The following is a 27,968-nucleotide window of genomic DNA, read 5'->3' on the forward strand; positions in this document are numbered from 1 at the left end:
ACAAAGAATTAGTAGGGCATGGTGGCAGGCACCTGTAATCCCAGCTATTCAGGAGGCTGACGCAGGAGAATCACTTGAACCCAGGAGGCAGAGGTTGCTGTGAGCCGAGACAGTGCCACTGCACTCCAGCCCAGGTGACAGTGCAAGACTTCATCTCAAAAACAAAAACAAAACAGAAGAAATATCAAAACTACATCTACCAAACATTTTACATCGATGATTATTTTTTTGTTCCCCAGAGTAATTTTAACTAAATAGAGCAATTTTATTTATTTGAAAAAAACAAACTAAAAAATGGGGATAAATTTTGCTAAATCAATCATATTCTAAGTTTTAAATATAACATTCAAAGAACTATTTGAGTATTTGATGAATTTTGCTATTGCTTGTTGAGTTCATGTATGAATAAGAATCTCTAACACAGTCACATATTGCTTGATAGTGGGGATATATTTCTCATAAATGTGTCCTTCAGTGATTTTGTAAATGTACTTACACAAACCTAGATGGTATAAACTACTGTACAGATTGCCTATTGCTCCTAGGTTACAAGCTTGTACAGTTTTTTCCTGTACTGAATAGTAGAGGCAATTATAGCACAATAATATTTATGTATTTAAGCATAGAAAAGGCACAGTAAAAATTTAGTATGAAAGATATTTAAATGGCACACTTATATAGGGCACTTACTATGAATGGAGCTTTGTAGGACTTGAGGTTGTTCTGGGTGAGTCAGTGAGTGAATGTAAAGACCTAGGAGATTACTGAAAACTACTGTACATTTTATAGGCACTGTGTACTTAGGTTATCCTGGATTTATTAAAAAAAATTTTTTTCCATAATAAACTAAACTTTGTTTAGTGTAACTTTTGTACTTCATAAACTTTTAATTTTTTTAACTTCTGACTGTTTTGTAAAAACACTTAACTTAAAACATAAACACATTCTACAGTTACACAAAAAGTTGTTTCTTTATACTTGTATTCTATACGCATTTTTCTATTTTTATTTTTTTCATTTGTTTACACTTCTTACATTTTCTTGTTCAAATCAAAGACTCAGCCGGGCGTGGGGGCTCACACCTGTAATCCCAGCACTTTGGGAGGCGGAGGCGTGTGGATCATGAGGTCAAGAGATCGAGACCATCCTGGTCAACATGGTGAAACCCCATCTCTATTAAAAACACAAAAAATTAGCTGGGCATGGTGACGCACACCTGTAATCCCAGCTACTCAGTAGGCTGAGGCAGGAGAATTACCTGAACCTAGGAGGCGGAGGTTGCCGTGAGCCCGAGATCCTGCCACTGCACTCCAGCCTGGGTAACAAGAGCGAAACTCTGTCTCAAAAAAAAAAAAAAAAAAAGAAAGAAATCTAAGACTCAAACACACACATTAGCCTAGACTTACACTGTGTTAAGGTCATCAATATCACTGTCTTCCATTTTCACGTCTTGTCCCACTGTAGGTCTTCGGAAGCAGTTATACACATGGAATTATCATGTACTATACTAACAATGTCTTTTTCTGGAATATCTCCTGCAAGACCTGCTGGAGGCTGTTTTGTAATTAACTTTTTAAAAAATAAGTAGAATGAGCACTTTCTAAGATAACAATAAAATGTATGATATAGAAAATACATAAACTAGTAACATAATCTTTTATTACGATTATCAGATATTAGGTATTATATGTAATTGAATGTGCTATACTTTTATGTGGCTGGCAGTGCAGTAGGTTTGTTTATATCAGCATCATCAGAAACACATGAGTAATGAATTGCACTATGATGTTATGACAGCTACGAAATCACTAGGTGGTAGGAATTTTCAGCTCCATTATAATTTTACAGAACCACTGTCATATATGCAATCTGTCTTTTTGACTGAAATGACATTATGCAGCACGTGGCTGTAATTTGACATTATAATTCAACTAAGTCTTTCTAATCTCAATTTTTATATGAAAGGTATGTGTGGTAGGCATCAACACCATTCCAAGGAAAGACATGTTAGTAAAATAGATGGAACACCTAAACTTGTAAGTCCTTATTGATTTTACTTCCTGCTATGCTCTGCTACTAGGTCTCCTATATAGCTTAACTAGAGAATCTTAGAATATCTCTACATTAATTTAATGAAAAGCACTAAAGTTTTTAGAGGCAAATGATGCACAAACAATACTTATTTCTTTAAATACTAAGCAATTTAATTTGTTATTCAGTAATACAAATTCAGATGAAATATATATTATTCATATGTGTGTGAATACATGAATAAGGATTATGTATATTATAAGAATATTTTAGAAACTCAAAAGTGAGGTCCAAAAAGATGAAAAGCAATACTTATTATTAATAAGTAGCAATTATACTGCTGAAACACTGAAATGAACATCCTGTATTTATTGCTTTTCTATCCTCTTACTAAATTTTGCCAATTAGATGTAGAAGGTCATAGGAAGATTCAAAGCACGTTTATAGGGGTAATTGTACCATGAACAATCAAATTATGTTTAAATGCTTCCGTGATGTTATCATTCTTTATAAAAACCTCTGTTACACCAGCTTCATTTTAGAGACAGAGCAGATGCTGTTTTCCATTTACTTACTTCCCCTCATCCTACTAAGTCTGGAATGTGGTCCAGTCAGGATGTTATTCAGTACAAACTGTCTTGGTACCACTCTTCTTAAGCAAAACTCATTGCTAATATATAGCTGTCCAGGATTAATGTATAAGGATTAGAAAATGATGAGCTATTTTGAGAGTTTCCTAAATCATCAACATGACTAATCTATGCCTGTATTATGCAACTTCAGCTCACCAAATATTCTTTTATGAGGAATAATATTCAGCAATTGGTACAATTTGTTAAGTTTATTGCAGAAAATGATGTAGTCTAGACATTTTTATTCCTTTTTTCTGAATGTCATGTGCTCTAAATTAACAAAAGGAGTCATAAGAAAGTCAATATCTAGCAAAATTGTTCTTATTCTCTACTATTGAAATAATTCAATACTAAGATCATTTTTTTTACAATGATAAAAGTACAACTTAGATACTGCACTTCTCTTGTATTAATTCTCATATTCAATCATGGGAAAATTTCTGCCTTTTTTTTCTGCTGACACATGACAAACAGATTGGGTGGAGAAGGAATTTTCTGGAGATGGTAGTGTAAGCTGAGTCTTGTAGCCAGAATTTCAAAAATTTGGGTAGGTTCTGCTATTTTTTCAGGACACTTAGTAACTGCCCGATGGATTCTCCTTGCCCTCTGCATAGACAGAGCCAATTTATCAGGACAGGGGACTTCCAATACAGAAAGAGTTTAATTTACACAGGGCTGACTGTATGGGAGACTGGAGTTTTATTAGTACTCAAATCAGTCTCCCTGAGAATACAGGGATTAGAATTTTTAAGGATAATTTGGTGGGTAGGGGGCCAGTAAGTTGAGAGTACTGATTGACTAGGTCAGAGATGAAATCATAGGGAGCTGAAACCATCCACTTGTGATGAGTCAGTTCCTGGGTGGGGAACACAAGACAGGATGAACCAATTTATTGATCTGGGTGGTGCCAGCTGATTCACTGAATACTTGTCTGCAAAATATCTTAAGCACTTATCTTAGATTTTACAACAGGGATGTTTCACCAGGAGCAATTTGGAGCGTTTCAGACTCTTGCAGCCAGAGGCTGCATGGCTCCTAAATCATAATTTCTACAATTGTGGCTAATTTATTAGTCCTGTAAAGGCAGTCTAGTCCCCAGAAAGGAAGGGAGTTTGTTTGGGGAAAGGGATGTTATCATCTTTGTTTCAAAGTTAAGCTATAAACTAAGTTACTCGTTAAGCTGTAAACTAAGTTAGTCCCAAAGTTAGTTCAGCTTATGCACTGGGATGGACAAAATAGAGTTGGTTAGGTCAGATATGTTTCACTGCAGTAATTTCCTCAGTTACAATTTTTGCAAAGGTAGTTTCACTTACTTATGTTAAAACTAATCATAATTTAACTCTTATGAATTCTAATTGTGCTTCATACTACTATGGTTATATAAAAAAGACAACTCAAATCAGAATCAAACAATCTGCATTTATTAGTGCAATCATTTTTCCCCATAATTTTCTGCAACAACAGAAAATAGAAGATCACAGAAATTATTTACAATTTTGCTTCTAATTAATTATCCAGTGTAGGCCGGGCGTGGTGGCTTCATGCCTATAATCCCAGCACTTTGGGAGGCCTTAGTGGGTGGATCAGGAGGTCAGGAGTTTGACACCAGCCTGGCCAACGTGGTGAAACCCTGTCTCACCAAAGATATAAAAAATTAGCTGCGCATGATGGTGCATGCTTGTAATCCCAGCTATTTGGGAGGCTGAGGGAGAATAATTGCTTGAACCCAGGAGGTAGAGGTTGCAGTGAGCCGAGATCGCTCCAATGTACTCCAGCCAGGGCAAGACTCTGTCTAAAAAAAAAAAAAAAAAAAAAAAAAAAAAAAAGTCATCTAGTGTAGACATAAATGATGTTAGTTAGTTATGACCCATATTATATTGCTATAGTTATATTTTGGTGCATATGTTATTTTGGGTGAGACATACTGTGATTACAGTAAATCCATCTATCAGTTCCCAACTAACACACATTTAATACTGTCAATTTATTCTTTCTCTTTCTTTCTTTCTTTCTTTTTTTTTTTTTTTTGAGACGGAATTTTACTCTTGTTTCCCAGGCTGGAGTGCAACAGCACGATCTTGGCTCACCACAACCTCTGCCTCCTGGGTTCAAGCCATTCTCCTGCCTCAGCCTCCTGAGTAGCTGGGATTACAGGTGCACGCCACCATGCCCAGATAATGTTTTGTATTTTTAGTAGAGATGGGGTTTCACCATGTTGACCAGGATGGTCTCGATCTCTTGACCTCATGATCCACCCGCCTCGGCCTCCCAAAGTGCTGGGATTACAGGCGTGAGCCACTACGCCCGGCTTCAATTTATTCTTAAGCCAACATCTTTTGAATAAAAGTTTGTTTGAGTAACATTTGCTCACACTTTTTCAGATCTGCTTTTTAGGATTAAAAACAAACAAATAACTTGAATTTTATAGTCCTAGGCAGAATCCTCAAAAATGTCAGGCTGAAGAATTTTGATTTGACTTAATAGCCTCAGGGAAACATATAGGAATACCTTATTTTATATGCATACAAAGATCATTTCTTAAATATTGTAGTGTTTTTGCATTGTGTAGTTGTAGCCTAGAGGGAAAATAATGAATACATTATCAACACTTGTACAACTTTATCTCTAAAATGTCTTTGTTATAATCATTCATTTTATTAATATTAAAATATCTATAAAGTAAATACTATTATAAAAGTATAACCACATTGAATTTTAGTTTTGCATTTCCATCTGTATAATTATAGTAAAAACAGCCATAAGGCCTGAATACAGTATTATATTTGTATAATGCTTAATTTTTCAGTTTGTTTTAATATATATAATCCTATTCTTGAGATCACAAAAATAGAGTAGCTTGGAACAAGTGTTAAAAACGTGGTTTATCTTGGAAGTAAATCACTCCTCAGTAATTGCATAGCATTTCACAGGTTTTAATGAAATATTGGCTGGCTGCTTGTTTGTTATTTTCCTCCCTTATTCCTTCCTGTTTCCATTGTTAAGCACAATTATTGGCATAAAAAAGGGTTTTAATACCCATCTTTAGACTGAATTCTAGCCTGGGCAATAGAGCAAGATTCCCATTCTCTCTCCCCCTTTCTCTTCCTCTTTCTTTCTCTCTTTCATTCTTTTTTCTTTCTCTCTTTCTTTCTTTCTTTTTCTTTCTTTCCCCCCACCCTGAAGCAATGTGATTTATCAAATTAACCAGCATTTAACTACTTTGTCGTAGCTTGCATGCAAGCTATGCAATTTTGACATACTACATTTCAAATACATGTAACTTCTAATGACTGCATTTATAGAATTTTTTCAGTTTAAACCAAACTGTAGGTTGAGTACCAATTCTTCTTGGCAGAACATTTTACTTAACTTACTTTTTTGTATAATTTGCCTTTTGTTCGTTTTACAGTTTCTAATTGCTTCTACTTACAGTAATTGCCATTCTTCATTTTCCCTCATAGAAAATTTTCTGGACTTCTTATTACTTAAAATACAATTTTATAAGCAACAATTATCAAAGAGAAAAGTTCAGGTTTTAGCTCTGGTCATAAAACTGCCACCTGTTGATTTTCTGCCACAGTTGATTGTGTTTGTCGTAATAAATGTGATATTACCACTGAATAAAGGGTCATAAGAAGAATGAAATCCCTGGCAAGTAGGATATGTTACAATAAGCACATATTTAAATTAATAGACATTTATTTGGCACTTGCTGGGGTCAAGAAGTTTTGAGTGAGATCCAAAAGTAAGAATTGCCTTCTCTCAATTCAGATGAGATTTCTTTATGACAATGCTTCACAAAGTTTGGTCTGGGACCTGTAGCATAAGCATTACTTGAGAAGTAATTATATATGTAAAATCATTGAGATAGGGGTTGGTAATCAGTGTTTCCACAGTCCCTCGATGTGATTCTAATGCAGGCTAAAGCTTAAGAACCACTGCTTAATGAGATGCTCTTTTAGATCATTTTCCTTTCTTATAATATGCTTATGGTGTGTAAAATTATATACGTTTACTGATACACGGGACTCCTCTGTTACCTTTCTCCAATTAGATTGCCATCTCCATTGAAGTGGGGACCTCCTCTTCCTGCTTATGGTTTATTTCCAGGTTTCTGCACAATGTATGTCACCTGCTATTCAACATTATTTTGGGAGAATGTCACCATGCTTTGGAACTTGACTCTAAAAGTTCAGAGCTTATACATATTCACAAATAACTTGTGCAAAGAAGATTATGTTAAATACTAAAATCAAATGTGAGGGAAAATAGGTTTGATCTTCTAGCTTGCTTAGACATTTCTTAACAGTATTTGCCACATAATCTATTAAAATCAATACTAATGTTGCAACATTTATCACAAAGGCATTTTCTTAAGTGTTTGCCATAATTAGGTCAATGTTTAGAGAGTATAGTTTCACTGTGCCATATATATATATATATATATATATATATATGTATTTTTTACTTCTATAATTAACATATATGAAAATGTTTATATGTATATAATAGAATTTCAAAATGCTTTTACATCCATTGTCATCAGGAACAATATTTAGAAAGTATGAGCAGCTATTTAGTCAAAAAAATAATGAAGTTACCAACACGATAAGTCTGTTGTGTGAAAATTATATACTTTAAATGTCTGGCTGGGTACATACCTCACGCCTGTAATCCTAGAACTTTGGGAGGCCAAAGCGGGCAGATCATGAGGTCAAGAGATCGAGACCATCCTGGCCGACATGGTGAAACCCTGTCTCTACTAAAAATACAAAAATTAGCTGGGCATAGTGGCACATGTCTGTAGTCAACACAAACTAAGTGCAATTATTTTTGACATGCAGCATCAGGTCTGCCCTTAATATCTGCAAGTTCAGGATGATAGCAGAAATGATGGCTTATATTCCATATGTCAAAAATATTTAAATATCACATAAAACTCGAAATAACAGAGTTAAATACTATTTAATCTCTTATTTTGAAACAGGCACTTCTCATAATTACCTAGAAATAAAGAATTCAGTGCTTTAATGGGACTACACAATGTCCCATTTCTCCTTCATTTCTCCCTCATACCTGGCTCAATCCCACACTGTGGGGCTGAACACTGCAGCCGGGACGACGTCTGTCTGGTTTCCACAAACAACCTCCTGCTAGCCAACACTTAGGACTAGCAGTACCCACAACAATGGTGTAATCCATGCTAAAGAGGACTCTTGTAGGCCATGGAAACAGACTTGGAGTGATTTGAGTAGGGAATTCCAGGGCACTAGAACCTGTACCATGGTCTGGAAGGTGATGCATGGGTTTTGGCTACATATATCCAATTGACCCAGGAACTGCTCACCTCACCTCATACACAGTTATACAGCTGGAAAGAGACCAAAGTGTGGCCCTCTCAACTACATGGCAAGGCAGGCAGTATTTTCATTTGCCTCAATCCAAACATAGAACTGTGTGGCATGTATGTCAGTGCAAACATTTGAAAATAATCCATTCAACTTGTCTTTGTTCAATTCAGTGAGCTTCCTCATGCTTTCACTCTTTTGTGGAACAAATGGCTTTTATATTCTTCCCCAGAACATTTTCCAAGGTGGGTTGAGACCTGCCCGCTAATCACTTCTCACATCATTTTTGTTCATTTTTTATTATTATAATGACATTTTTATCAGAAAGAAGTTGTGTTGCCAGGGTAACAAGAGTGGAGAATGGGCATTGCTACCTTTACACAAAACTTAACTTTTCCTGAATAAACCTCTACTGTAAATTAAACCTAGTTATTTTTTTTTGTGTGTGAATTGTTTATAAATTCTGCCTGTTTCACTTTCTGTTTGATTCCCCCCACCAAGCGTATCTGCCCTGTTGATTTTCCCTTAAACTTCCTCTTTTCTTACCTGCTACTGGACACGAGTACTTTCTCCTTTATAGATTTCCTCATCTATTTAATAGTCTACATTCAATGTTATGCCAAATGTTAGCACTGGCAGCTCACTGGGTCTTACTGAGTCAGAGAACCTTGTTCTTCCAGTAACTTTTCAAGTTTGCCTTGCATTAGAGTATCTACAGCAGCCATGGTTAGATTATTCCTCTGTCATTATTACTGCCCTAGAGGAGAGGATTAGGCTGCCCACAGTGAGCAATAGTAGTAAAACCAACATTAATTCCTCTCAAAGTATTTTCTCCTTGCACAAAACATTTTTGTGCCTTCTTTTGTAATTAATTTTTATTTCAAAATAATTTTTTGAAAGAAAGAGCACGTTTAGGCACCATAAACCAGTCACTAAAAGTGGAAGTGGAATCCCATCAGACTTACCAGTCTGTAGAGCAAATGAGCAGGCCAAATATGAGGTTGTTTTACGTGCCTTTAGTGTTATTTTCTCATCAAGGATTTGTTGCTATTCTTACTCATTTTATCTTTTAGTTGATGCTCTGGATCATAATGTCTAATGTGAACACAAAAAAATAACAATCACACTTAGGCATTTTCTTAGCCCATTTTCCCTTGGGTTTTAGCCTTCACTAGGAAATAAATTCTCATGCTCTATCAGGCTGTGTTCTCTAAATGTCTTCAGTAATATTGCATAAGCACAATTTTCATGGACCTGCAGTAGCTAAATTGCAAACAGGTGTCTTTTTCTAAACAGCCATATACCCTGCCGCTTTCCAAAAAGGATTGTGGTTATTTCCCTCTCATTCTAGGGGGAAACAATTTCAAACCTTTCGACTAGTAATTTTTCCTTGATGCTGCAACTCTGCTTGTTTTGTCATTGAACAAAAATGAAACAGGTGCTGAATTTTGAATCTGAATTGCTTAAAGAGACATTTACAAATAGGTGATGTCAGTGCAAAGCAGAATACACAAAAGTAAAACAAAATACTGGAAAAGAGAAGTTGAACAGGTGAACAGTGAAGGAAGCAAACATATATCTGGGAAATAAAGCAAAAATAGTGGTGCAATGAATGCAGTGAATAAACACAAGTAGTGAATGCAATCGGAATCACATTTATGCCTTACCATCCTGCACATTTAACTATGTTAGTGGGGCACATTTTTGACCTGTAGCTGGGATAAAAATGTAGGCGGCCCATGGCTTTTTCTGCTCCCTCTTATCTAATTCAAGTTGCTTTCACCTTAAGTCACAAATCAGTCTTATTTCTGTGCAATGGATGCCCACACCTGTAAATTAAAAATCAAAATACCTAATTTCAGGCAAAATGACAGTTGCTCCTTTTTATCCAGTCAGGCTCTGTTGTCGGTGTGAAGCCTGAATTCCTGTGGTCAGAGACTGTGCCAATCAAACTGTTTTCTGAGCTTGACTAAAGGAGAAAGCTGACTCCTTCCTGAGGGGAGGACACTTTTATTCTTTAGGGATTCCCCTTAATCCCTCCCCACTTCGTTGAGGGTCTCTTAATTTTCAGTGATGCATTCTCTTCCTTTTATAACTTATATGGGTGTGAGTTTGATCAGAAAAGCAAAACTGCTAAGGGAGATACAGATTAAAGATTCATGATAGGCGTCTCACAATTACAGGAGCTAATAGAGCAGTCAGTTGCTCTGCATCTGACGAGGAACCTGTAGATACTATAGGTCAGCCAGACTGGCAGTCAAAAAGGAAATCTGGATACAGATGGAAGCAGAGACCCACTGGACTGGTGTGAATAAATTGGGACCTTTAGGACAAATTATGCCTGATATAGTTTGTATGTGTGTCCCCACAGAAATGTCATGTTGAAATGTAATCCCCAATGTTGGATATGGGGCCTATGGGAGGTGATTGATCATGGGAGTGGCTTCTTATGAATGGTTTAATACCACCCTCTAGGTGTTGTCCTCACCATAGTGAGTGAGTTCTAGTGAAAATTGGTTGTTTAAAAATGTGTGGCACTTCCTGCCTCTCTCGCTCCTGCTTTCATCATGTAATGTGCCTGCTCCCTTTTTGCTTTCTACCATGATTAGAAGTTTCCTGAGACTTCCCCAGAAGCAGATGCCACTGTGCTTCCTGTTCAGCCTGCAGAACTGTGAGTCAGTAAAACTTCTTTTCTTACAAATTACACAGTCTCGGATATTTCTCTATATCAATGTGAGAATGGCCTGATAAAATGACCCATGTCAGAGTCTCATTGCCTCCAACTTTGTTGCTATTTACATCTGCAGTTGAAAAAAATGGCACTCTGCTCATGAGCTGCACACATACACTTGGCCAAGAACTTGGAGTAGCTAAAGAATATCTGAACGAATGTGTAGTTATGGGTTCAGATATGGCATCATGTGAACTAGGTGAGCACAAAATCTTAGTCTCGTGCTCTCCCCCACCACCCCCACTTTTACTCCCTCTTTCTTCTTTCCTCATCATTTTTCTCTTCCTTTTCTCTCTTTTTGTTTCACTCTTAAGCCCTTTGAGTGCAACTTAAATCATGATAAATACCCACATGTAAAACAAACTCTAGAAGGACTTGCCAGACAATGTGGCCTCCTCTCCTTTACTTCTGCCGTGAGCCCTAGGTCATTGCATCCACCATGCTTCAGAAATAGATCCCAAACTCTGAAAGATCTCATTGAAATCTTGCTCTTTAGATTGATGGAAAGAGCAGGCAACTGTATTCCTGAGATTGGGGACGAATATTCATAGCATAGCCCAGCTATCTCTAGAGAAACCTTGTTGCCCCAAATTCTTATCCCCAAATAATACCCTCAATGGAGGTGAGAGCTTTCAGAATCATGTAACCAATTTGTAGCATTTCCCATGTAAATTTATATCGTTTTCTAGCACTGAGTTTTGAACTAACAAGTCTTCTATATCCCAAAGCCTCAATGATGGCATCCAACTGAACTTCCTTTTTATGGGAAAAAATGTATATATAAATTGTGTGTGTGTGTGTGTGTATGCATGTGTATCCAAAGAAATAACCTTCAGCTCACAGCTCAGGTTTATATTTTCTTCCGCTGGGACTGAAATTCTACTTAGGTAACTTCAGAGGCAATATGTTATAATGGCTTATAGGCAACCTTCACTTTCCAGTAAGTGTATTGAGTCTACCAATAATTATTTATGTTTTAATACCACAAGAGATATGTTACCAATAATATTTTAACACTATTATTAGTTATCAATCCTCTCATGACTAAAAAACATTGCACATATCCAGCTTTCTGCCTTTTCCAATTTTTAAGCAAATTTTATAGCACCTCTGAATTCTGCATCCTCTTTAATCAGTGGCATCGTCATGCAGTTGTTCAATAAAACCAATAGCAAACACAACATAGGCTTTAGAACCATAAAAAGAGCCTGCTGGCTCATGAATATTGATGATTTGATAATTAAAATTAAACCTATTTCTAAGCACATTCATTTTTGCCCCCATGGAGAGAGTTGTACTGTTTAACTCTTCAAACAATGCCTGTTTGTATTGGTAACTATAAACAAGCCTGAAAAAAATTAGCCGTGAGAAGAGACATCAGATGTACAGGGTGAAATACATGAAGCAATGTAGTGAGGAGGCATCTAAACAGAGATCATTCAGTAGCAACAGAAGCAAAATGAAATATATTGGACTATACTTTGTGATTTATTTTAATGTGTTATTACAGAATAAAAAAATCAAAGTACAAGAGAAAAAGAAAAAAATAAACATGATGTGATCACCAGTTTTCTAAACTCCAGGGAGAAGTCTCAACAAGAGTTAAATAACACTTGGCAATTTCTTTTTTCTTTTTAAGCAGAAAAGGTCATGGGAATAATTAGAAAAGTAAAGCCAAGTGCTTTTTTTCCTCTGATAATATTTTAGGTAACTATTTCTCATACTTTGATATGTAAACACTTTTTGCTTTAATGTATAGTTTTGGAATCTACTTAGGAAATTTTAAAATAATTCAGTTATTTTTATGGCATGATAAAATTAAATTTATTTCTTATAATAATAAACATGCAAAATTTATTTTAATGCAATGGGCAATACCACTTATTAAATATGAACAAATGGTAAGCAAGGTGTTTAATTGCAGGATCCATGGGTTTAAATTGCAGTTGCTCGTATATTTCTATCTCAAGCTCTCAATTTTGGGCCAGTGACTTAGATGAGTATTTTAATATAGAAGAGTGAGTTCAAGTCAATAAATCTTAAGACAAACTCCAATAAAAAATCTGAATAATAATGAAAATATAAAAAGACGATCCATCTCATTATAGTAGTTTATAATCATGGAAATGCAAATTAAAGTGAGATAATCCTTCATATACATCAAATTGAAAAAAATTAAAAGACTGACAATATGAAATGAAGGTGTGTAAATCAGGTAACACAATGTGTTACTGGTGAATATCTAAACTGACAAAACTGTGCAATATACCATGCTACACAGAAATTCCACTGCTAGGTTTATCTTAAAGAGCTTTCAGGCATGTGCTCAAGGAAAGAAATATATGAGTATTGATTGCTGTACTGTTTGTAATTAGGGATACTTGGAAACACTTTATATATTCATTAATAAGACAAGGGATAAATACATGGAGTGATATTAAGTCGATGTACTGTACTGGTGTTAAAATTAATGAGTTACAGCTACATGTGAAAATAGTTTCATGCATACAAAATAAAAAGCCACCAAATTTATATTATATATTATGTATGAATGCACAAGTATAAACATATCCATGAAAATAATGTTAGCAAACTTATGAAAACTGTTATCTCTAAGGGAAGAGATAGGGAATGTAGTCAGGGATCCGGAGTTATCTTTACTTATATAGTTTTTAGTTGGTTAAAAATACATGACACACATAATACATATATACAAATATAGTTTGACTATTGTCATACAGGTATTCATTCTCTTAAATTCTACTTACTGTATGTGTACAATATTTTATAACAAGTCAATTTAAAACATAAATCTATATACTTGCATTATAACATTAAAGAGAAGCAAATGTACTTTAATAATTAGATTACTGTAATTCATGCATTTCTTTTAAATTATCTGTCTAGTTATGTGTTTATGCATGTGTGTGTATGAATGTGTATGTGTTTTATTTTTTAACTGACAAAAAAAGCTAGAGAGCTTCAACATGCTTTGTGCTAGTGCTGCTCTGCAAACAATACATTGTTTCTGTGGATAGCTTTTATTAAAAATAAATGAAATTCTATATTCAGCTGAATATCATCATTTCCTTATTTTCTCTTTTAAAAGTTTTGGAAGTATATCAACATCTCTCTGGACTGTATAAAAATTTTAATCTGATTAATGCAACTTATGAAACCTACTTGTGGAAGTATCTTTTTTTTTAAGTTATTTTTCCTTTAAAATTTTTTCTCTTTTATTTTTAGTTGACATGAAATAAATTTACATATTTATGGAATATAGAGTGATACTTCAATACAGGTATACAATGTGTAATGTTCAAATCAGGGTAATTAGAGTATCCATCACCTCAAATGTTCATAATTTCTTTGTTTTGTGAACATTCAAAATCCTCTTGTAGTCTTTTGAGATTATGCAATAAGTTACAGTTAACCATATTCACTCTACAGTGCTGCAGAACACCAGAATTCATTCCTTCTGTTCCTTCTATGTAGCTTTAATTTTGCATCCATTAACCAGCTTCTCGCAATCCTTTCCCCGCTTTGACCCTTCCAAGCCTCTAATAGCCACAATTCTAGTTTATACTTCCATGAACTCAATTTTTTTGCTTCCACATGTGAATAAGAGCATGCAGTACTTATCTTATTGTGCCAGATTTATTCGACTTAACATAAAGTCCTCTAGACGCATTCATTTTGCTGTGGATAACATTTTACTGTGAATTCATTTTGTTTTTTTTTTTTTTTTATGGCTGAATAGTATTCCATTGTGTATATATACCATGTTTTCTATATCCATTCATCTCTTGATAGACATTTAGTTTGATTCCATATCTTAGCTGTTATGAAGAGTGCTACAATGAACATGGGAGTGCAGATACCCCTTTGACATATTGATTTCTTTTCCTTTGGATCAATACCCAGTGGTAGGATTGTAGACTTGTGTTTATGTATGTGTGAGTATGACTTGTGTGGTAGCTCTCTTTTTGATTTTTTTGAGAAACCTCCACATAATTTTCCATAATGGCTGTACTTACATTCCCACCAAGAGTGTATAAATGTTCTTTGATCACCACATTCTTGCCAGCATTTGTCTTTTTTTGTTTTTGTTTTTAAAATAATAGTTATTCTAACCAGAGTGAGATGATTATTGTGGTTTTGATTTGCATTTTCCTGATGATTAATGATATTGAACATTTTAAAAGACATGTGTTGACCATATGCCATTTTTGTTTTGAGAAGTGTCTATACAGACCCTTTACCTCCAATCCAATTGAATTGTTGTTATTATTATTTTTTTGCTATTGAGTTTAAGTTCCTTATATATTCTGAATATTAGTCCCTTGTCAGATAAGAGTTTACAAATATTGTCTCCCTTTATAAAGTGTGTCTATTCACAGTGTGGAATGTTTATTTTGCTGTGCACAAGCTCTTCAATTTAATATAGTCTCATCTGTCTATTTTTGTTTTTTGTTGGCTGTGCTTTTGTAGTCTTAACCATAAAGTTTTTACCTAGACCTATGTCTTGAAGTACTTTCCTCTGTTTTCTTCTAGTAGTTTTAGAGTTTTTAGTTTTATGTTTAAGTCTTTAATTAATATGGAACTGATTTTTACATGTGCTGACATATAGGAGTCTAGTTTCATTCTTTGGAACATACATATCCAGTTTTCCCAGCATAATTTATTGAAGAGACTATCTTTTCCCCAAAGTATGTTCAAGGCAACTTTGTCAAAAATCAGTTGAGTGTAAATGTGTGAATTTATTTCTAAGTTCTCTATTTTGTTCATTGGTCTATGTGTTTGTTTTTAAATCAATACCTTGCTTTTTGGGTTACTACAGTTATGTGGTATATTCCAAAGACAGGTCATGTAATGCTTCCAGCTTTGTTCCTTTTGCTTCATATTGCTTTGGCTATTTGTTTCTTTGTGGTTTGATACAAATTTTATGATTTTTTCCCATTTCTGTGAAGAATATCAACAATATTTTGATAAGGATTACATTGACCCTGTAGATTGCTTTGGGTAGTATGATTATCTTAAGAATATTAATTCTTTAAACCCATGGGCATAAGATGTCATTCTGTTTTTTGTGTCCTCATCAATTTCTTTTATCAGTGATTTGTTATTTTTCATGTAAACATGTTCACCTCCGTGCTTAAATTTATTATTTTTTGTAGCTATTGTAAATGGAAGTGCTTCCTTTATTTTTTTGTTCAACTAGTTCTTTATTGGTATATAGAAACATGACTGATTTTTGTATGTTGATTTTGGATCTTACAACTTTACTGAAATTGTTTTTCAGTTCTAAGATCTTTTTTTTTTTTTTTTTTTTTTTTTTTTTGGCAGAGCCTTTAGGTTTTCCTATATATAGTAAGATCATATTGGCTGAAACAACAACAACAACAACAACAACAACAACAACAACAACGGGGGGACAATTTGACTTCCTCTTTTCCACTTTGAATGCCTTTTATTTTCTCTCTTGCCTAATTGCTCTGGCTAGGATCTCCAGTCTTATGTGGAATGGCAGTGGTGAAAATGGGCTTCCTCCTCTTTTTCTAATTCTTAGATTAAAGGCTTTCAGCTTTTTTCTACTCAGTATAATGTTAGCTATGGATTTGTCATATATGGCCTTTATTGCATTGAGTTATGTTATTTCTATTCATAATTTGTTTTTTTCATCATAAAGGAATGCCAAATGTTACCAAATTATTTTTCTGGATCTATTCAGATGATCACATAGTTTTCACCCTTCATTCTATAGATGTGATATATCACATTTATTGTATCACTTCCCATGCTGCTGCAGGAGAGCTTTCTGAACCTCTTCTCTGTCTTTGAGTTTCTGATTCATGAATTGTTCTTTGTTCAAGTAAACTCTGTTATATTTATTTTATCTAAAGGTTTTTCATGGTTTGCTGCACCTATTGACCCATCCTGTAAGTTTCCCCCTCATATTCCACACCCCTCAGCAAGCCTTGGTGTGTACTGTTCCCCTCTCTGTGTCCATGTTTTCTCAACACAATTTTTTCTTTAAATCTGTCTTACACATCACACATAGCCATAATCTGCAGGCAAACTGCGATAGCACAGCTGGGAACAAAATATCAGTTTGATAAAACCCTGGTTAACTTCCAAAGAATATGCCTATTTTTTAAGGAAGTTAAAGAGGACTAATATTATGTGCCAAGCATTGTGCTACATACTGATAAATTTTGTGAATATTTATATTATTTAATCTGTGCAGCAACCTTATGGATTACCTGTAGTGTTATTAATATTTCAGATGCCAAAGGAGATGTTTAGAATAGTAAAATGCTTTGCCTTGCTCATGGACACATCTCCATTTAGACATGCAGATCAGAACAGAAACACATACCTGTAAAAAGTGGAAAAGGTGACAACAGCAGCCACAAACATTGATATTGTGAGAAAAGGGCTTCACAACTCTTAGTAACCTATAGGTATATAGTTTATATTATTAGTTATTAATACAAAATGTAAAGGAGACTCAGAGCCTTTAAGAAAACAACTTTTTTCTTTGTTGTTTAGGGGATATAGTACATTTAAGAATATTTACATAAAAGTTTTTTAAAATGGTTTAAAATTATATAGTGGTGTTATCAATATAAGTGTCCGCAAAATATCAAGCATGCTACGTATCATGTGCTCATACTCTTAAGTACTTGTAAAGCCCTACTTCCCCTGTCCACACAGGAGAAACAGCACACTTTTAGAGGGCTTCAAATCAAAGAACTGACAGCTCTTGTATATGTTGGGTCCTCCAGTTAGCACACATGTCAAGACAGAGTTAGAATTCTAAGAAATTTATTGGAGGAAAACTGGTGAGAGATAAAGGTGAACAGTTGTAGCAGGAGTAGGTGGTGAAATTCTCAAACAGTGCTACAGGTCTGACACTGGAGAAATAAAAGGGTAATTATGGAAGGTTAGGTAGAAAAAGTATCTGGCAGCACTGTACTGCAGCTCTGAAAAAGTCTCAGAAAGCCTAACCAGAAGCTCAAGCACAAATATTGCTAGGAGTCTTACATGAGGAAAAATGGACAGGCTTTGTATCTCTACCATGCTCAGCCATTGGCAAAGGTCTGTCTGCAAAGAATGGGAAGCACATTGCTTTAGGCAAATGTTATGTTACATCCTGAAGGCACTGATACTAGAGAGTGTCATCTCATTGAAATCCTCACAGCCGACCATCTTGACATTCTAGTTGTTTTGTGAGGGTAGATCTAAATGTACCTCTGTGGCTGCCAAAGACTGCTACTCGTTTAGCAACCACAGTCCTATTTTCTCAGTAGTGAAACTTTCTCCCTCTACTTGATCTTAAGAGGATCTTCCCATTCTCTTTCTCCAGTGTTTTCTCATGGCTTACTTAAATCTGAAACTACCACCCCTGTGTTGTAGCACCATGACAGGAATCAACATGACAGGACAACAACACAGGAATCTACCTGTGGAATCCTGTTAATATGGAATCTACTGGAACCTGACGAGTTCAACTCTGATTTTGGCTTATAACTCAAGACTTTAACAGTTTTTTTTCTATTAAACACATTTAATTTAAAACAGTAAATATACATTGAATATCAATGCCAATCTGATGCTGTAAGGTGAAATGCAGATCAAAACCACAATGAGATATCATTTTATGCCCACTGGGATGGATCATCTGGAATGGCTAAAAGAAAAAATATAAGAACAAGTGTTGGTGAAAGTATGGAGAAATGGAAACTCATTCATTGTTTGTGGAAATGTAAAATGGTGCAGCAGTTTTGGAAAACATTTTGTCAGTTCCTCAAAATAGCAAATATTTTGACTCTCTTAAGATCAGGCAGAGGGAGAGGATATCAAAACCAGGAGAATGACACAGAAAATCTACTCCTAAGTATATGCCTCAAGGAATAAAACTATAGACCTATATATAAACTTAACACATATGTTCTTAGCAGTACTATCCATACTATTAAAAGAGTACAAATAGTTCAAATGACTGCCACCTAAAGAATGGATAAACAATATGTGCTATATCCTTGCAATGAAATATTATTCAGCCATAAAAAGGAATTAAGTGCTTATATATGCTACAACATAAATAAACCTTGAAATCATTATGCTAAATGAAAGATACCAACTCAAGAAGCCATATATTATATTATTCAATTTATAATAATTGCCTAGGGTTAGCATATCCATAGGTACAGAATATAGAATATTAACTATCAGGGACTGTAGGAAAGAGAGGACAGTAAGTGACTGCTAATTGTCATAGAGTTTCTTTGGAAGTAATGACGTTGTCTGGAGTTAGATAGTGGTAATGTCTGCATGACTTTGTGAATATACTAAGAACATAAAACACACCAAATTATGCACTTTTAAAGAATACATTTTATGCAAATTAAATCTCAATAAAATTACACATACACTCCTAAATAAAAAGCTTTATTACTGTGAGACAGAAAATATTAATGAAAATCCAGTTGTTATTCAAATATTTAGCTTTAATGCTGGTTGTAGTAGTCTTCCTGATAACCTTGAATTGTCCTCTGCTTACATTCTTATGTAGTTTATTTCCACATAAGTTGTCCATAGGACCAAGAAAATACAGCAAATAGGATGGTATGTGGCTTCCAAGATTACATTCTATAGATACCATGGCTTTCATCATGGTCACTGTCTTGCATGCTTTAATCTGTCTCTGAAAGTAAGCTATGTGGTACACAAGCCTATGAACAGTCCACGTGGTGTGGACCTGAAATCTCCTCTCAACAGCCATGTGAGTAGACTGAAAAGTGGATTCTCCAACTCTACTCAAGCCTTTAGAGAAAAGCAGCATAGGTTAACAGATTGACCTAAGAGAGACTTGGGGCCAGAACTACAGAGCTAAGCTGCTGCTAGAATTCTGACTCTTAAAAACTGTGTGAAGTACTTAACATTTTTTGTTTCAGGCTGCTTAATTTTGGGTTTGTTAGTTATGCAGCAACAGATAATTTAGCAAACTTGTAGACATCAAGGTGCTGAGTGATAAGAATGTAAAATGGCTGAATGCTTAATCACATTGTGTATGTTTAAATGAGTGATTTGGCATGTATAAATATGTATTTACATATTTCATTATAATATATGCTATATATTTTATAGACATATAGCTTAGGTATATATCTTGTCAGACACAGTATTTAAAAAGATGAAAGGGAGTTGTAGGAGAAAAATGCACAAACGAGACAAATCTGAGGCAAAGGAAACAAAATATTGTGTTCTTTGATTTAACAACAGAGAGAAAAAGATAATGAAGAGTTTCTTAACAAAAGAATACAATAATGATGATGACAACAAGAACTACTCTTCATGAAAACCCCAGAGAATAATACATATTTTCTGCCAATTGATTAAATATATTAAATAAATTCAATAAAGTACAAACTACCATAAATATCTAAACTGCTTGAAATACATTATTGGAAGTAAAATCAACATTAGATAAAATTTTAATGTGCTATTTATGGCTCCTACTTTGAGAGCGTTAGAATAGTGCTGAATAGAGGCTGTATGGTGGAGCTAAAATAACTCACAATGCTAAGATCATTGATCTGATAGGCTACAATACTCCCTGTGTTTTCATAAATGTTGGAAAACCTTAAAATTCATATCTAGACCGGAATAAAATTATGAACAAAGAAACATTCAAAATACCACTCTACCAAATGCAAAACTGTTTTAAGTCAGTGTTAAGATGATCCTTTGCTCAAAAAAAAAATATTTTTGTCATATTGTCATGTGCTTTGGAATGTACACATTAAGCATCGCATCTGATTTATTGCTACATAACTAATGAAGTGATGGGGCTGTAAAGCAAATATGCATTAACTAATATACTCACTGAAGTAGTTTCTTAACATGTAACATTATGAGGCAAGGAGAGAAGAACAGGTAGCACACCCTTAATCCAAAGAGGCTCTGAGTAGAACCAACGTTTTTTTTTTAGTTCTCTTTGAATATGTACTTGCAAAGTCTGTTTTTTCAATACCTTTCATTTCTACAAAATAATCATTTGTGAGTTGACTTTTTTTAGAAGTAACCTTATAAATGTTATAACCAAGTTTAGTCTATGAGAATATTAATTAAAATAATTAAAAAATAGTAGCTAAGAATTATATATTTATTTTATAATTTTTATTTTCATGCCAACACTGTTATTTAGATTTTGTTATTGCCCCCTTTTAGAAAATAGAAAGATTAAGTATTTACCCACAGTCACGCAGCTTTATTTAATGCTTCTATTCATTCATCTTTTTTTCTCTCGCTGTAATGTCATCCAATACCACTCCACTGACTTTCCAATATATCTTGGTACTGTGTCAGTATTAACCTTTTAAGGACTAACAGACAGGTCTTCCAGATCTAGTATATCTTTGTGTCTAAATTTCTCTAATATTCATAGCCACTTACAGATTACAAATTATCTTAGCAGAAAAAAAGAGAAAAAGTTCCTGATGTTTTGCTTTCTTGTGATCATGGGGGAAGAAAATAATGAAACAAAAATTAAATACACATGCCAACCTTCATTAGAATTTACAATAAAAATAATTAAAATTTCCTGAACATTTCTAAGCAAATTTAACTAAAAGGAATCTTTTCTTTGAAATTCTCTTAACCCAAAATTTAATAGGACAAAAATTAATATCTATGTTCACTGATAAAAAGAAATCATGCAATAATACATTGCTAGAGTCATAAACAGCTTCATTTTACACATGAAGACAAAGAGAACTGAAAAATCTGTGAGTTGCCCAAGGTCACATTGTTGGGACAAAGACATACATTTCTTCTATCATCCATTTTTTTTTCCTTTCACTACAATTTTTATGACTGTTTACATTCAAGGCTTCTTGTGCACTAGTGCTTTGCCTAATATATTAAGTTATACGTTCTTATCCTCACTGTTTTCTTCCTTGCATGAAATGATGAATATTTAGCTATGAAGCATATATTTGAAAGAACATTTCAGGCTATATTAAATTTTCCTAAAGGTTCTGGATACTTCAGTAGAGGATACTAAGATGAGCTAGGGTAATTCTACTGTAGTACAGTCATATATTAATTGTTCACAAATTAATAAATGGAATTATTTAAATTAGTTGACATTTAAACTGATTTTGTCAGGAAAACTAAGCACATATACATAGTAGATACATAGTATGCATATGCCTATATAAGGCATATTCATACATGTGCATGCACATACATTAAACCTGTTAAACAATATGGGGATCCATGAATTTCCTCAATGTTTATCCATGATTCACAAGTCTCATTCTTGATTATTGTTGAATTATCTTTTTTTTAATTGCTTATATGACCATTTTCCTGCTTAATAATGTATGTATATCTCTGAAAGTGATGAAAATAGTGGCATTGTTGTGCAGTTTTATTTATTGGTTTGATTGATAGTTGGAAAGGGTTGCTGAGAAGAAAAGAGGAAAAATATTAATTTACATGAGGTTTAGGAATATATTAGATACCTAATTTACCCATCCTTATTTCCCATTTTTATAGATGATTGATATTCAGCAAGATTCACTATGGTAGAAAAATAGTTTTGAATTGAGATGATTACTACTGTTTATAATTCTATTCTCAATGGCTAATTTGAATCTTAATTTTGTATTTTCACACTGTTAACATTCATGCAACATATGAATGAAAGTCTTCAGAAAAACACTGACAAAGATCACTTTTTTTGAAGATTAAAAAAAAGTTGAGCAAAGGAAAATGCTCTTGGGATGAGAATATTTCTGTCATTTTACCCTAAAGCAAGTACTTAACTTTTGAAATAAAAATCTCCAAAACAAGAGTCTATCCTGGAATTATTGACAAATCCTTAATTAGAGTTTTTACTGGTTGCTACCATAATAGTGTACATATTTCTTTGTGAAAGAATTGAAGTAGCTAATAATAAAGCTTAACTTTGTAATATTGAAATTGTCTCTCTTTTTTAAGCTCCTGGGAGAAAAACAATTAGAGAAAGACAATCTAGCTAAATAGACTGGGAAACAGCCTGGCTGCATCCAGGCTTCATTACTCTCCCTGTTTCTCCTCTCATATTTTCCACAAATGGCTTGATTATGTTTACCTGACATCCTCACACTTCCCTGCTGACTATGGGTTCCTCAAAGCCAAGATAGACAATGTTTTCTACAAACATTTATACTTCCTTGCAGAAAAGCCAGTCTTTGTGAATATATAATTGAAGCTTCAGTATGCCAGTTCCTGTTTCCCAGAACAGAAAAGCACTTTCTGAAGCTAGTCTTGAGCAATAGATGTGAGCAGAAGCAGAATTGCTCTGGGGTGCAAATGCTTCATATTAGCTAAGCAAACACAGAGTCAGAGGTTAGGAATTCATGCCATGAATAAGAAGCATGCCCCCCAAAAGGTTGATCAAATATTGAACTGCTTTAAACTTCCTGAAGTCAGGGCTTTAGAAATACGGCTGCCATGTTTTGATGCCCTTTACCCCTGTATCCAGAAAGATAATGGCCTCTAACTGTTGCACTGAAATAAAGTGCTTTTTCTAAGATGAAGCTCTTTGCAAGCACAGTCTGAGATGAGAGCTGTGGAGAAATAACAAGCAGCAGAGCTGATTTTCTGGAGCTCTCTTTATGGACTGAGCCATAAATTTATAACGATGTGAAGGCTTCAGAGATTTTCTAGTTGCCCTCATAAGAAATAGACATCATTCTATTTTCTGACAGTTCAGGTAGTAGAATTAGGCACATTTCCCCCACAGTCACCATGCTATGAGTCTGAGTAACTAATATACTGATAATTATATGTGATGCATCAAATTAGAAACCGATAATGCATCTGTGAATTAATGGCATTTCATTATGTATTACTGTCTGCATTAATAAAGAGTGACTAGACTAAGATTTTCTGTTCTGAGGTAACTCAGGAGAGTTCTGCTCAAGTCCAGTTTCAATCAAGGGCAGCATGAAATGATGAATGGAGAAACGAAAATAAACTGAATATTTCTCAGAGGCAAAAACATCTAGAGCTTCCAATTGTGTGCTAGTCAGATTCCTCTCAGGCTGGCAACAGCAGAGCATGGCCAAATGAAAAGTAAATGGGGATTAAAAATCCAGAGTGACTCTCAATTTACACAACAGATTAAATATTATATTTATAAATTTTTAGTTAGCCCAGTCACAAACTGACCCAGCTCCTTGAGTAGAAGAAACTTGGTCTGGACTTTTGAACCCTAAATCATTTAAATCCAAGCTTTGTTTTCCAAGCAATATGATTGAATCAAGAGCAGAAACTGAATTTAATAGGCACCTTGTGATTCTCCTCTCTCAATGGCAACTTCCCACTTGCTACAGCTGAATAGGCAGCATTTATGCAGTGAATAAAAACCTGTATTCCCTACCTCTCCTCCTCTCTTCTCAAATTCATAATTCAAACTCAGCTAGCAGTTATCAATGGAAAAAAATGCCATTGCCCTGTCTCTGCATTAGTGAAGCATGGAGGACAATTTGGGTCAGCTCAAAATGATTAACTAGCAGAGGCCTGCCTTCTTTTTGGCCCTTACCAAGAATTGGTCTTGACCTGTCACTTTGAAACAGAATATTCATTTTAGGGGGTGGAGGAGCTACCTATCAGCTAGTTATCCCTCTACCATCCTAACTTATTCTGCCCCACCTCTTATTATGTATAATAATAGTCTTAGATATTTGTTCTCTTTTGGAACATATATTATGATTCCAGGCACTGCTGTTTTGTCTGAACTTTACAATAGGTGGTAGAGCTCATAACTGTACCTGTTTGAAGTAGGTATATGTATCACTCTTTCCGTTTACCTATACTAACACTTCAGTTAACTCATGCTACTCATATTAACTGGATAATATGAATCCATAGCTTTCTCTTCTAAAAACCAATGTGACATTTGAGACAGTCTCAGTATCCTCAATTATAACTTTGCCAATGCTGTTGTTAGTTCTATTATTTCATTTAATCAAATTTAGAATGAAAAGGTAATCTTTTCTTGTCTTATTCTCTATCATGTAAAAACTATAACAATTTTACTTCAAAACATTTCTAAACTGTGTTTTTAATCTATATTTTTGCATCATAATCTCTAAATGTCATGCAGTTTGTCTGTGAAAGGACCTACATGCTGACATTAGATTTACAACTTTGAAGTCTCTGATCTTCAATTTATTTCTGTTCATTCCAGTAAGAATCGCCTTCATTAAGCATCAATTTCTCATTTAGAAGCCAACATATCCTTGTAATTGCATCTCTAATTAAATTTATAGTTAAGAGATCCACTTTCGACCGTTAATTACTAGTTTCAACTAAAGGAGAAAGGAAGAGAAGAATTAAATTTGTCCAGCATCTCTTCTGTGTTATGCATTTTATATGCAGCATTCATTTTAGACTCGGGGCAAACCTAAGAAGACAGAAGTATTATGTTCTTTACACAGGTGAAGACATTGAGACTTATATATGTCAAGAAATTTGTCTAAATGGACAAGGGAATGTGGAAGGTAGGAAGAACAGATATGCCATCTTGCCTCTGCCAAAAAACAAAGGTTCTATATTTAAAAATAACTAAAAGGGTAACTGTCATCTGCTTCTTCTATTCATTTCTACTTTTTTTTCTATATTTATATAGGAATTTGCAAGTGCTTCAGATATAAAAGAACACAACAAAAGAAAATACAAGGAAACACTGCCCATATTAATGCATTTTCCAGAATATTTGCTGTCCATGTATTTTGTTAAAAAATATGTAGCATAAATGAGAGCAAATAGCAATATTTAACAACACGAAGGGACATGATTAAAAATTATTGAAATTGTAAACTCTACCATTATAGGTACATCCTCTGACAATCTTAATTTCTGAAAAAAAAAATTTGTTAATTTGAATTAAACTGTCCATTGCATGAAATCTGGATGATTCCCTTTAAGTACTTATTAGGGTAATATGCAATAACAATGTGAAACAGAAAGCAACTCATATAAATAGTAGGAAAATATTATTTGAAGAAATAATATAAAGATAAAAACAGTGGAACATGATAAAGTTAACAAAATTATATGTTTCTTTTACTACACCCCCTCCAAAACAAACAAACAAAAAGAACAATTGCTTGCTTCTATATTCAGAGCTCTTGGATTTGGTTTAGAAGTCATACAAGATCTATCATAATTATTTAATTTGCATAAGAATAACAAATATTATACATTCTTATTTATGTAAGCTGTAATAAAAAGATTCATAAAACATAAAAAGTAGTAATATGCTGAGTTTTGGAGAGTGAAATGACACATAAAATCGGCTTTGGTACTATTACTTGGAGATTCGTTTTGTATTAAGACAGGTATGAATAGATTTATCAGGTACTAACAGCAACTCTGTATCACTAAACACTTACTCTTTGTGTGTGTGTGTGTATAGCTATGCCCAGGTTGTGTGTGTGTAGCTATGCCCAGGTTGTCCGTAGAGCCTCTGGGCTGTGCTCATTGATGCTATGCAATGACTTTGTTCAGGCAGTGGAATGTTGCTACCATTAGAGAGTTCATGAGTCCAGCAAGGTCGGACAAGTGCTGGGGTTTACTTGCAAGGCATTCCACTAAGTCATACCACTCAAGCAATAGCTTCTTTGGCTTGACAAGTGCAATAACTATCAAATGGTCTGCTTGCAATTTATGTTTTATTAGCCCTTGCAAAGAACTATGGTCTTCTGTGTATTTTGACTGATTTGTCTCTACCATACAATATGGCCTTGGTAGGGGGCACCAGAGGAGGAGCAACAACCTTGCCATTCATCATCAAATAATATAAAAGATGATTTTTTTTGCCTTGAGGTAGAAAATAAAGATAAATATTCATTTCGTATTTAATAGTCTCCAAAGGAAGTTTAGTTACTGTTTTAAAGAAAAAAATACTACACATATATCATTTATAGAGAATGAAGTTTTATATAAGAGATTATCTTGAAACTGGAAAGGATCATGAAATATAGAATAAGAGAAGTTAAGTAAAATATTAAACCTTAATTCATTAAATTAAAATGTAGTATTGTTAGAAAACCCAATAATTATAATGTTGGCAAATATTTATTGAGCACTTACCATGTGCCACCCAGTTCAGAACGCTTTCCATGTTTCATTTCATTTATCCTTGAGACACCACATGAGCTAGATAATATTATTGTTATTTATGAATGAGTAACTGAGGCTCAGAGAGGGTAGATAACTTGCCTGAGGTAACAGTAAATTTCAGAGGTGAGGGCTGATGATATAATGAAATGGCTTTAAAAATGTAAATGTATTGCCAATATTTAAATCTTTATTGAAAGCTAATTGTAGTAATAGGAATTAGCAAGTAACAATTACATAGTATTTCATATGAGTCATGTGGATTATTTCTGGTATCAGCTCTATGGAATAGGTATTTTTATTTTTACCACTTTATAGATAAGGAAATTAAGGCTTGGGATTACATAATAACTTCAAAATCTCTCAGGTAGTGATGCAGCTGGGATTTAAGCTACCTACTTTTACTCCATAAACATTTTTCTTAACCATTATTATATTTCATGTTATATCTTTCAGTTTAAGAAGTTATATTATACATAATGCACAGATATACATACATGTGCATATATACAAAAGCACATACACACCCATTACATGCTGTATTATCACAGGCTAATAAGAGTAATGATGTGTAGAAAACAGAAATACAAGTGTCATAGGAAAAAAAAATCTTTTGTGCACACTCAAATAGACTGCCTTCTGCCTACTCCAGAGAATGATTCCAAATTTAATGTTGCAATAAAAAGAACTGGCACAAGTTTCAGCCCATTGACCCATGCTGCATCAAGTTTTTTCGTGTGAAAAATAGAACATCAAAAATAGACTCCTATATGAAATGCATTGTTCTATAATTTGCCCCTGGATAAACACACAAATGGATTCTATATGGTATAAATATATATCATTTAAATAATTCAGAATAGCTAAGGGGATTGAAATAAATAAAAAGTAAGATTGCTAGCCTTTTGAAATAGTTGCTAGAGCCTGTTTTTTTTTAAAGCCAATATTGCTCATATTTATTTCTCCTTCATCCTATGTAGTGTTCAAGAACTTATAAGAGTGCATAACTTTTAGCCTTTTATTTATTTATACAAAGTAATTCTG

This window comes from Saimiri boliviensis, chromosome 3 (assembly GCF_048565385.1).
Source record: "Saimiri boliviensis isolate mSaiBol1 chromosome 3, mSaiBol1.pri, whole genome shotgun sequence".
NCBI lineage: Eukaryota > Metazoa > Chordata > Mammalia > Primates > Cebidae > Saimiri > Saimiri boliviensis.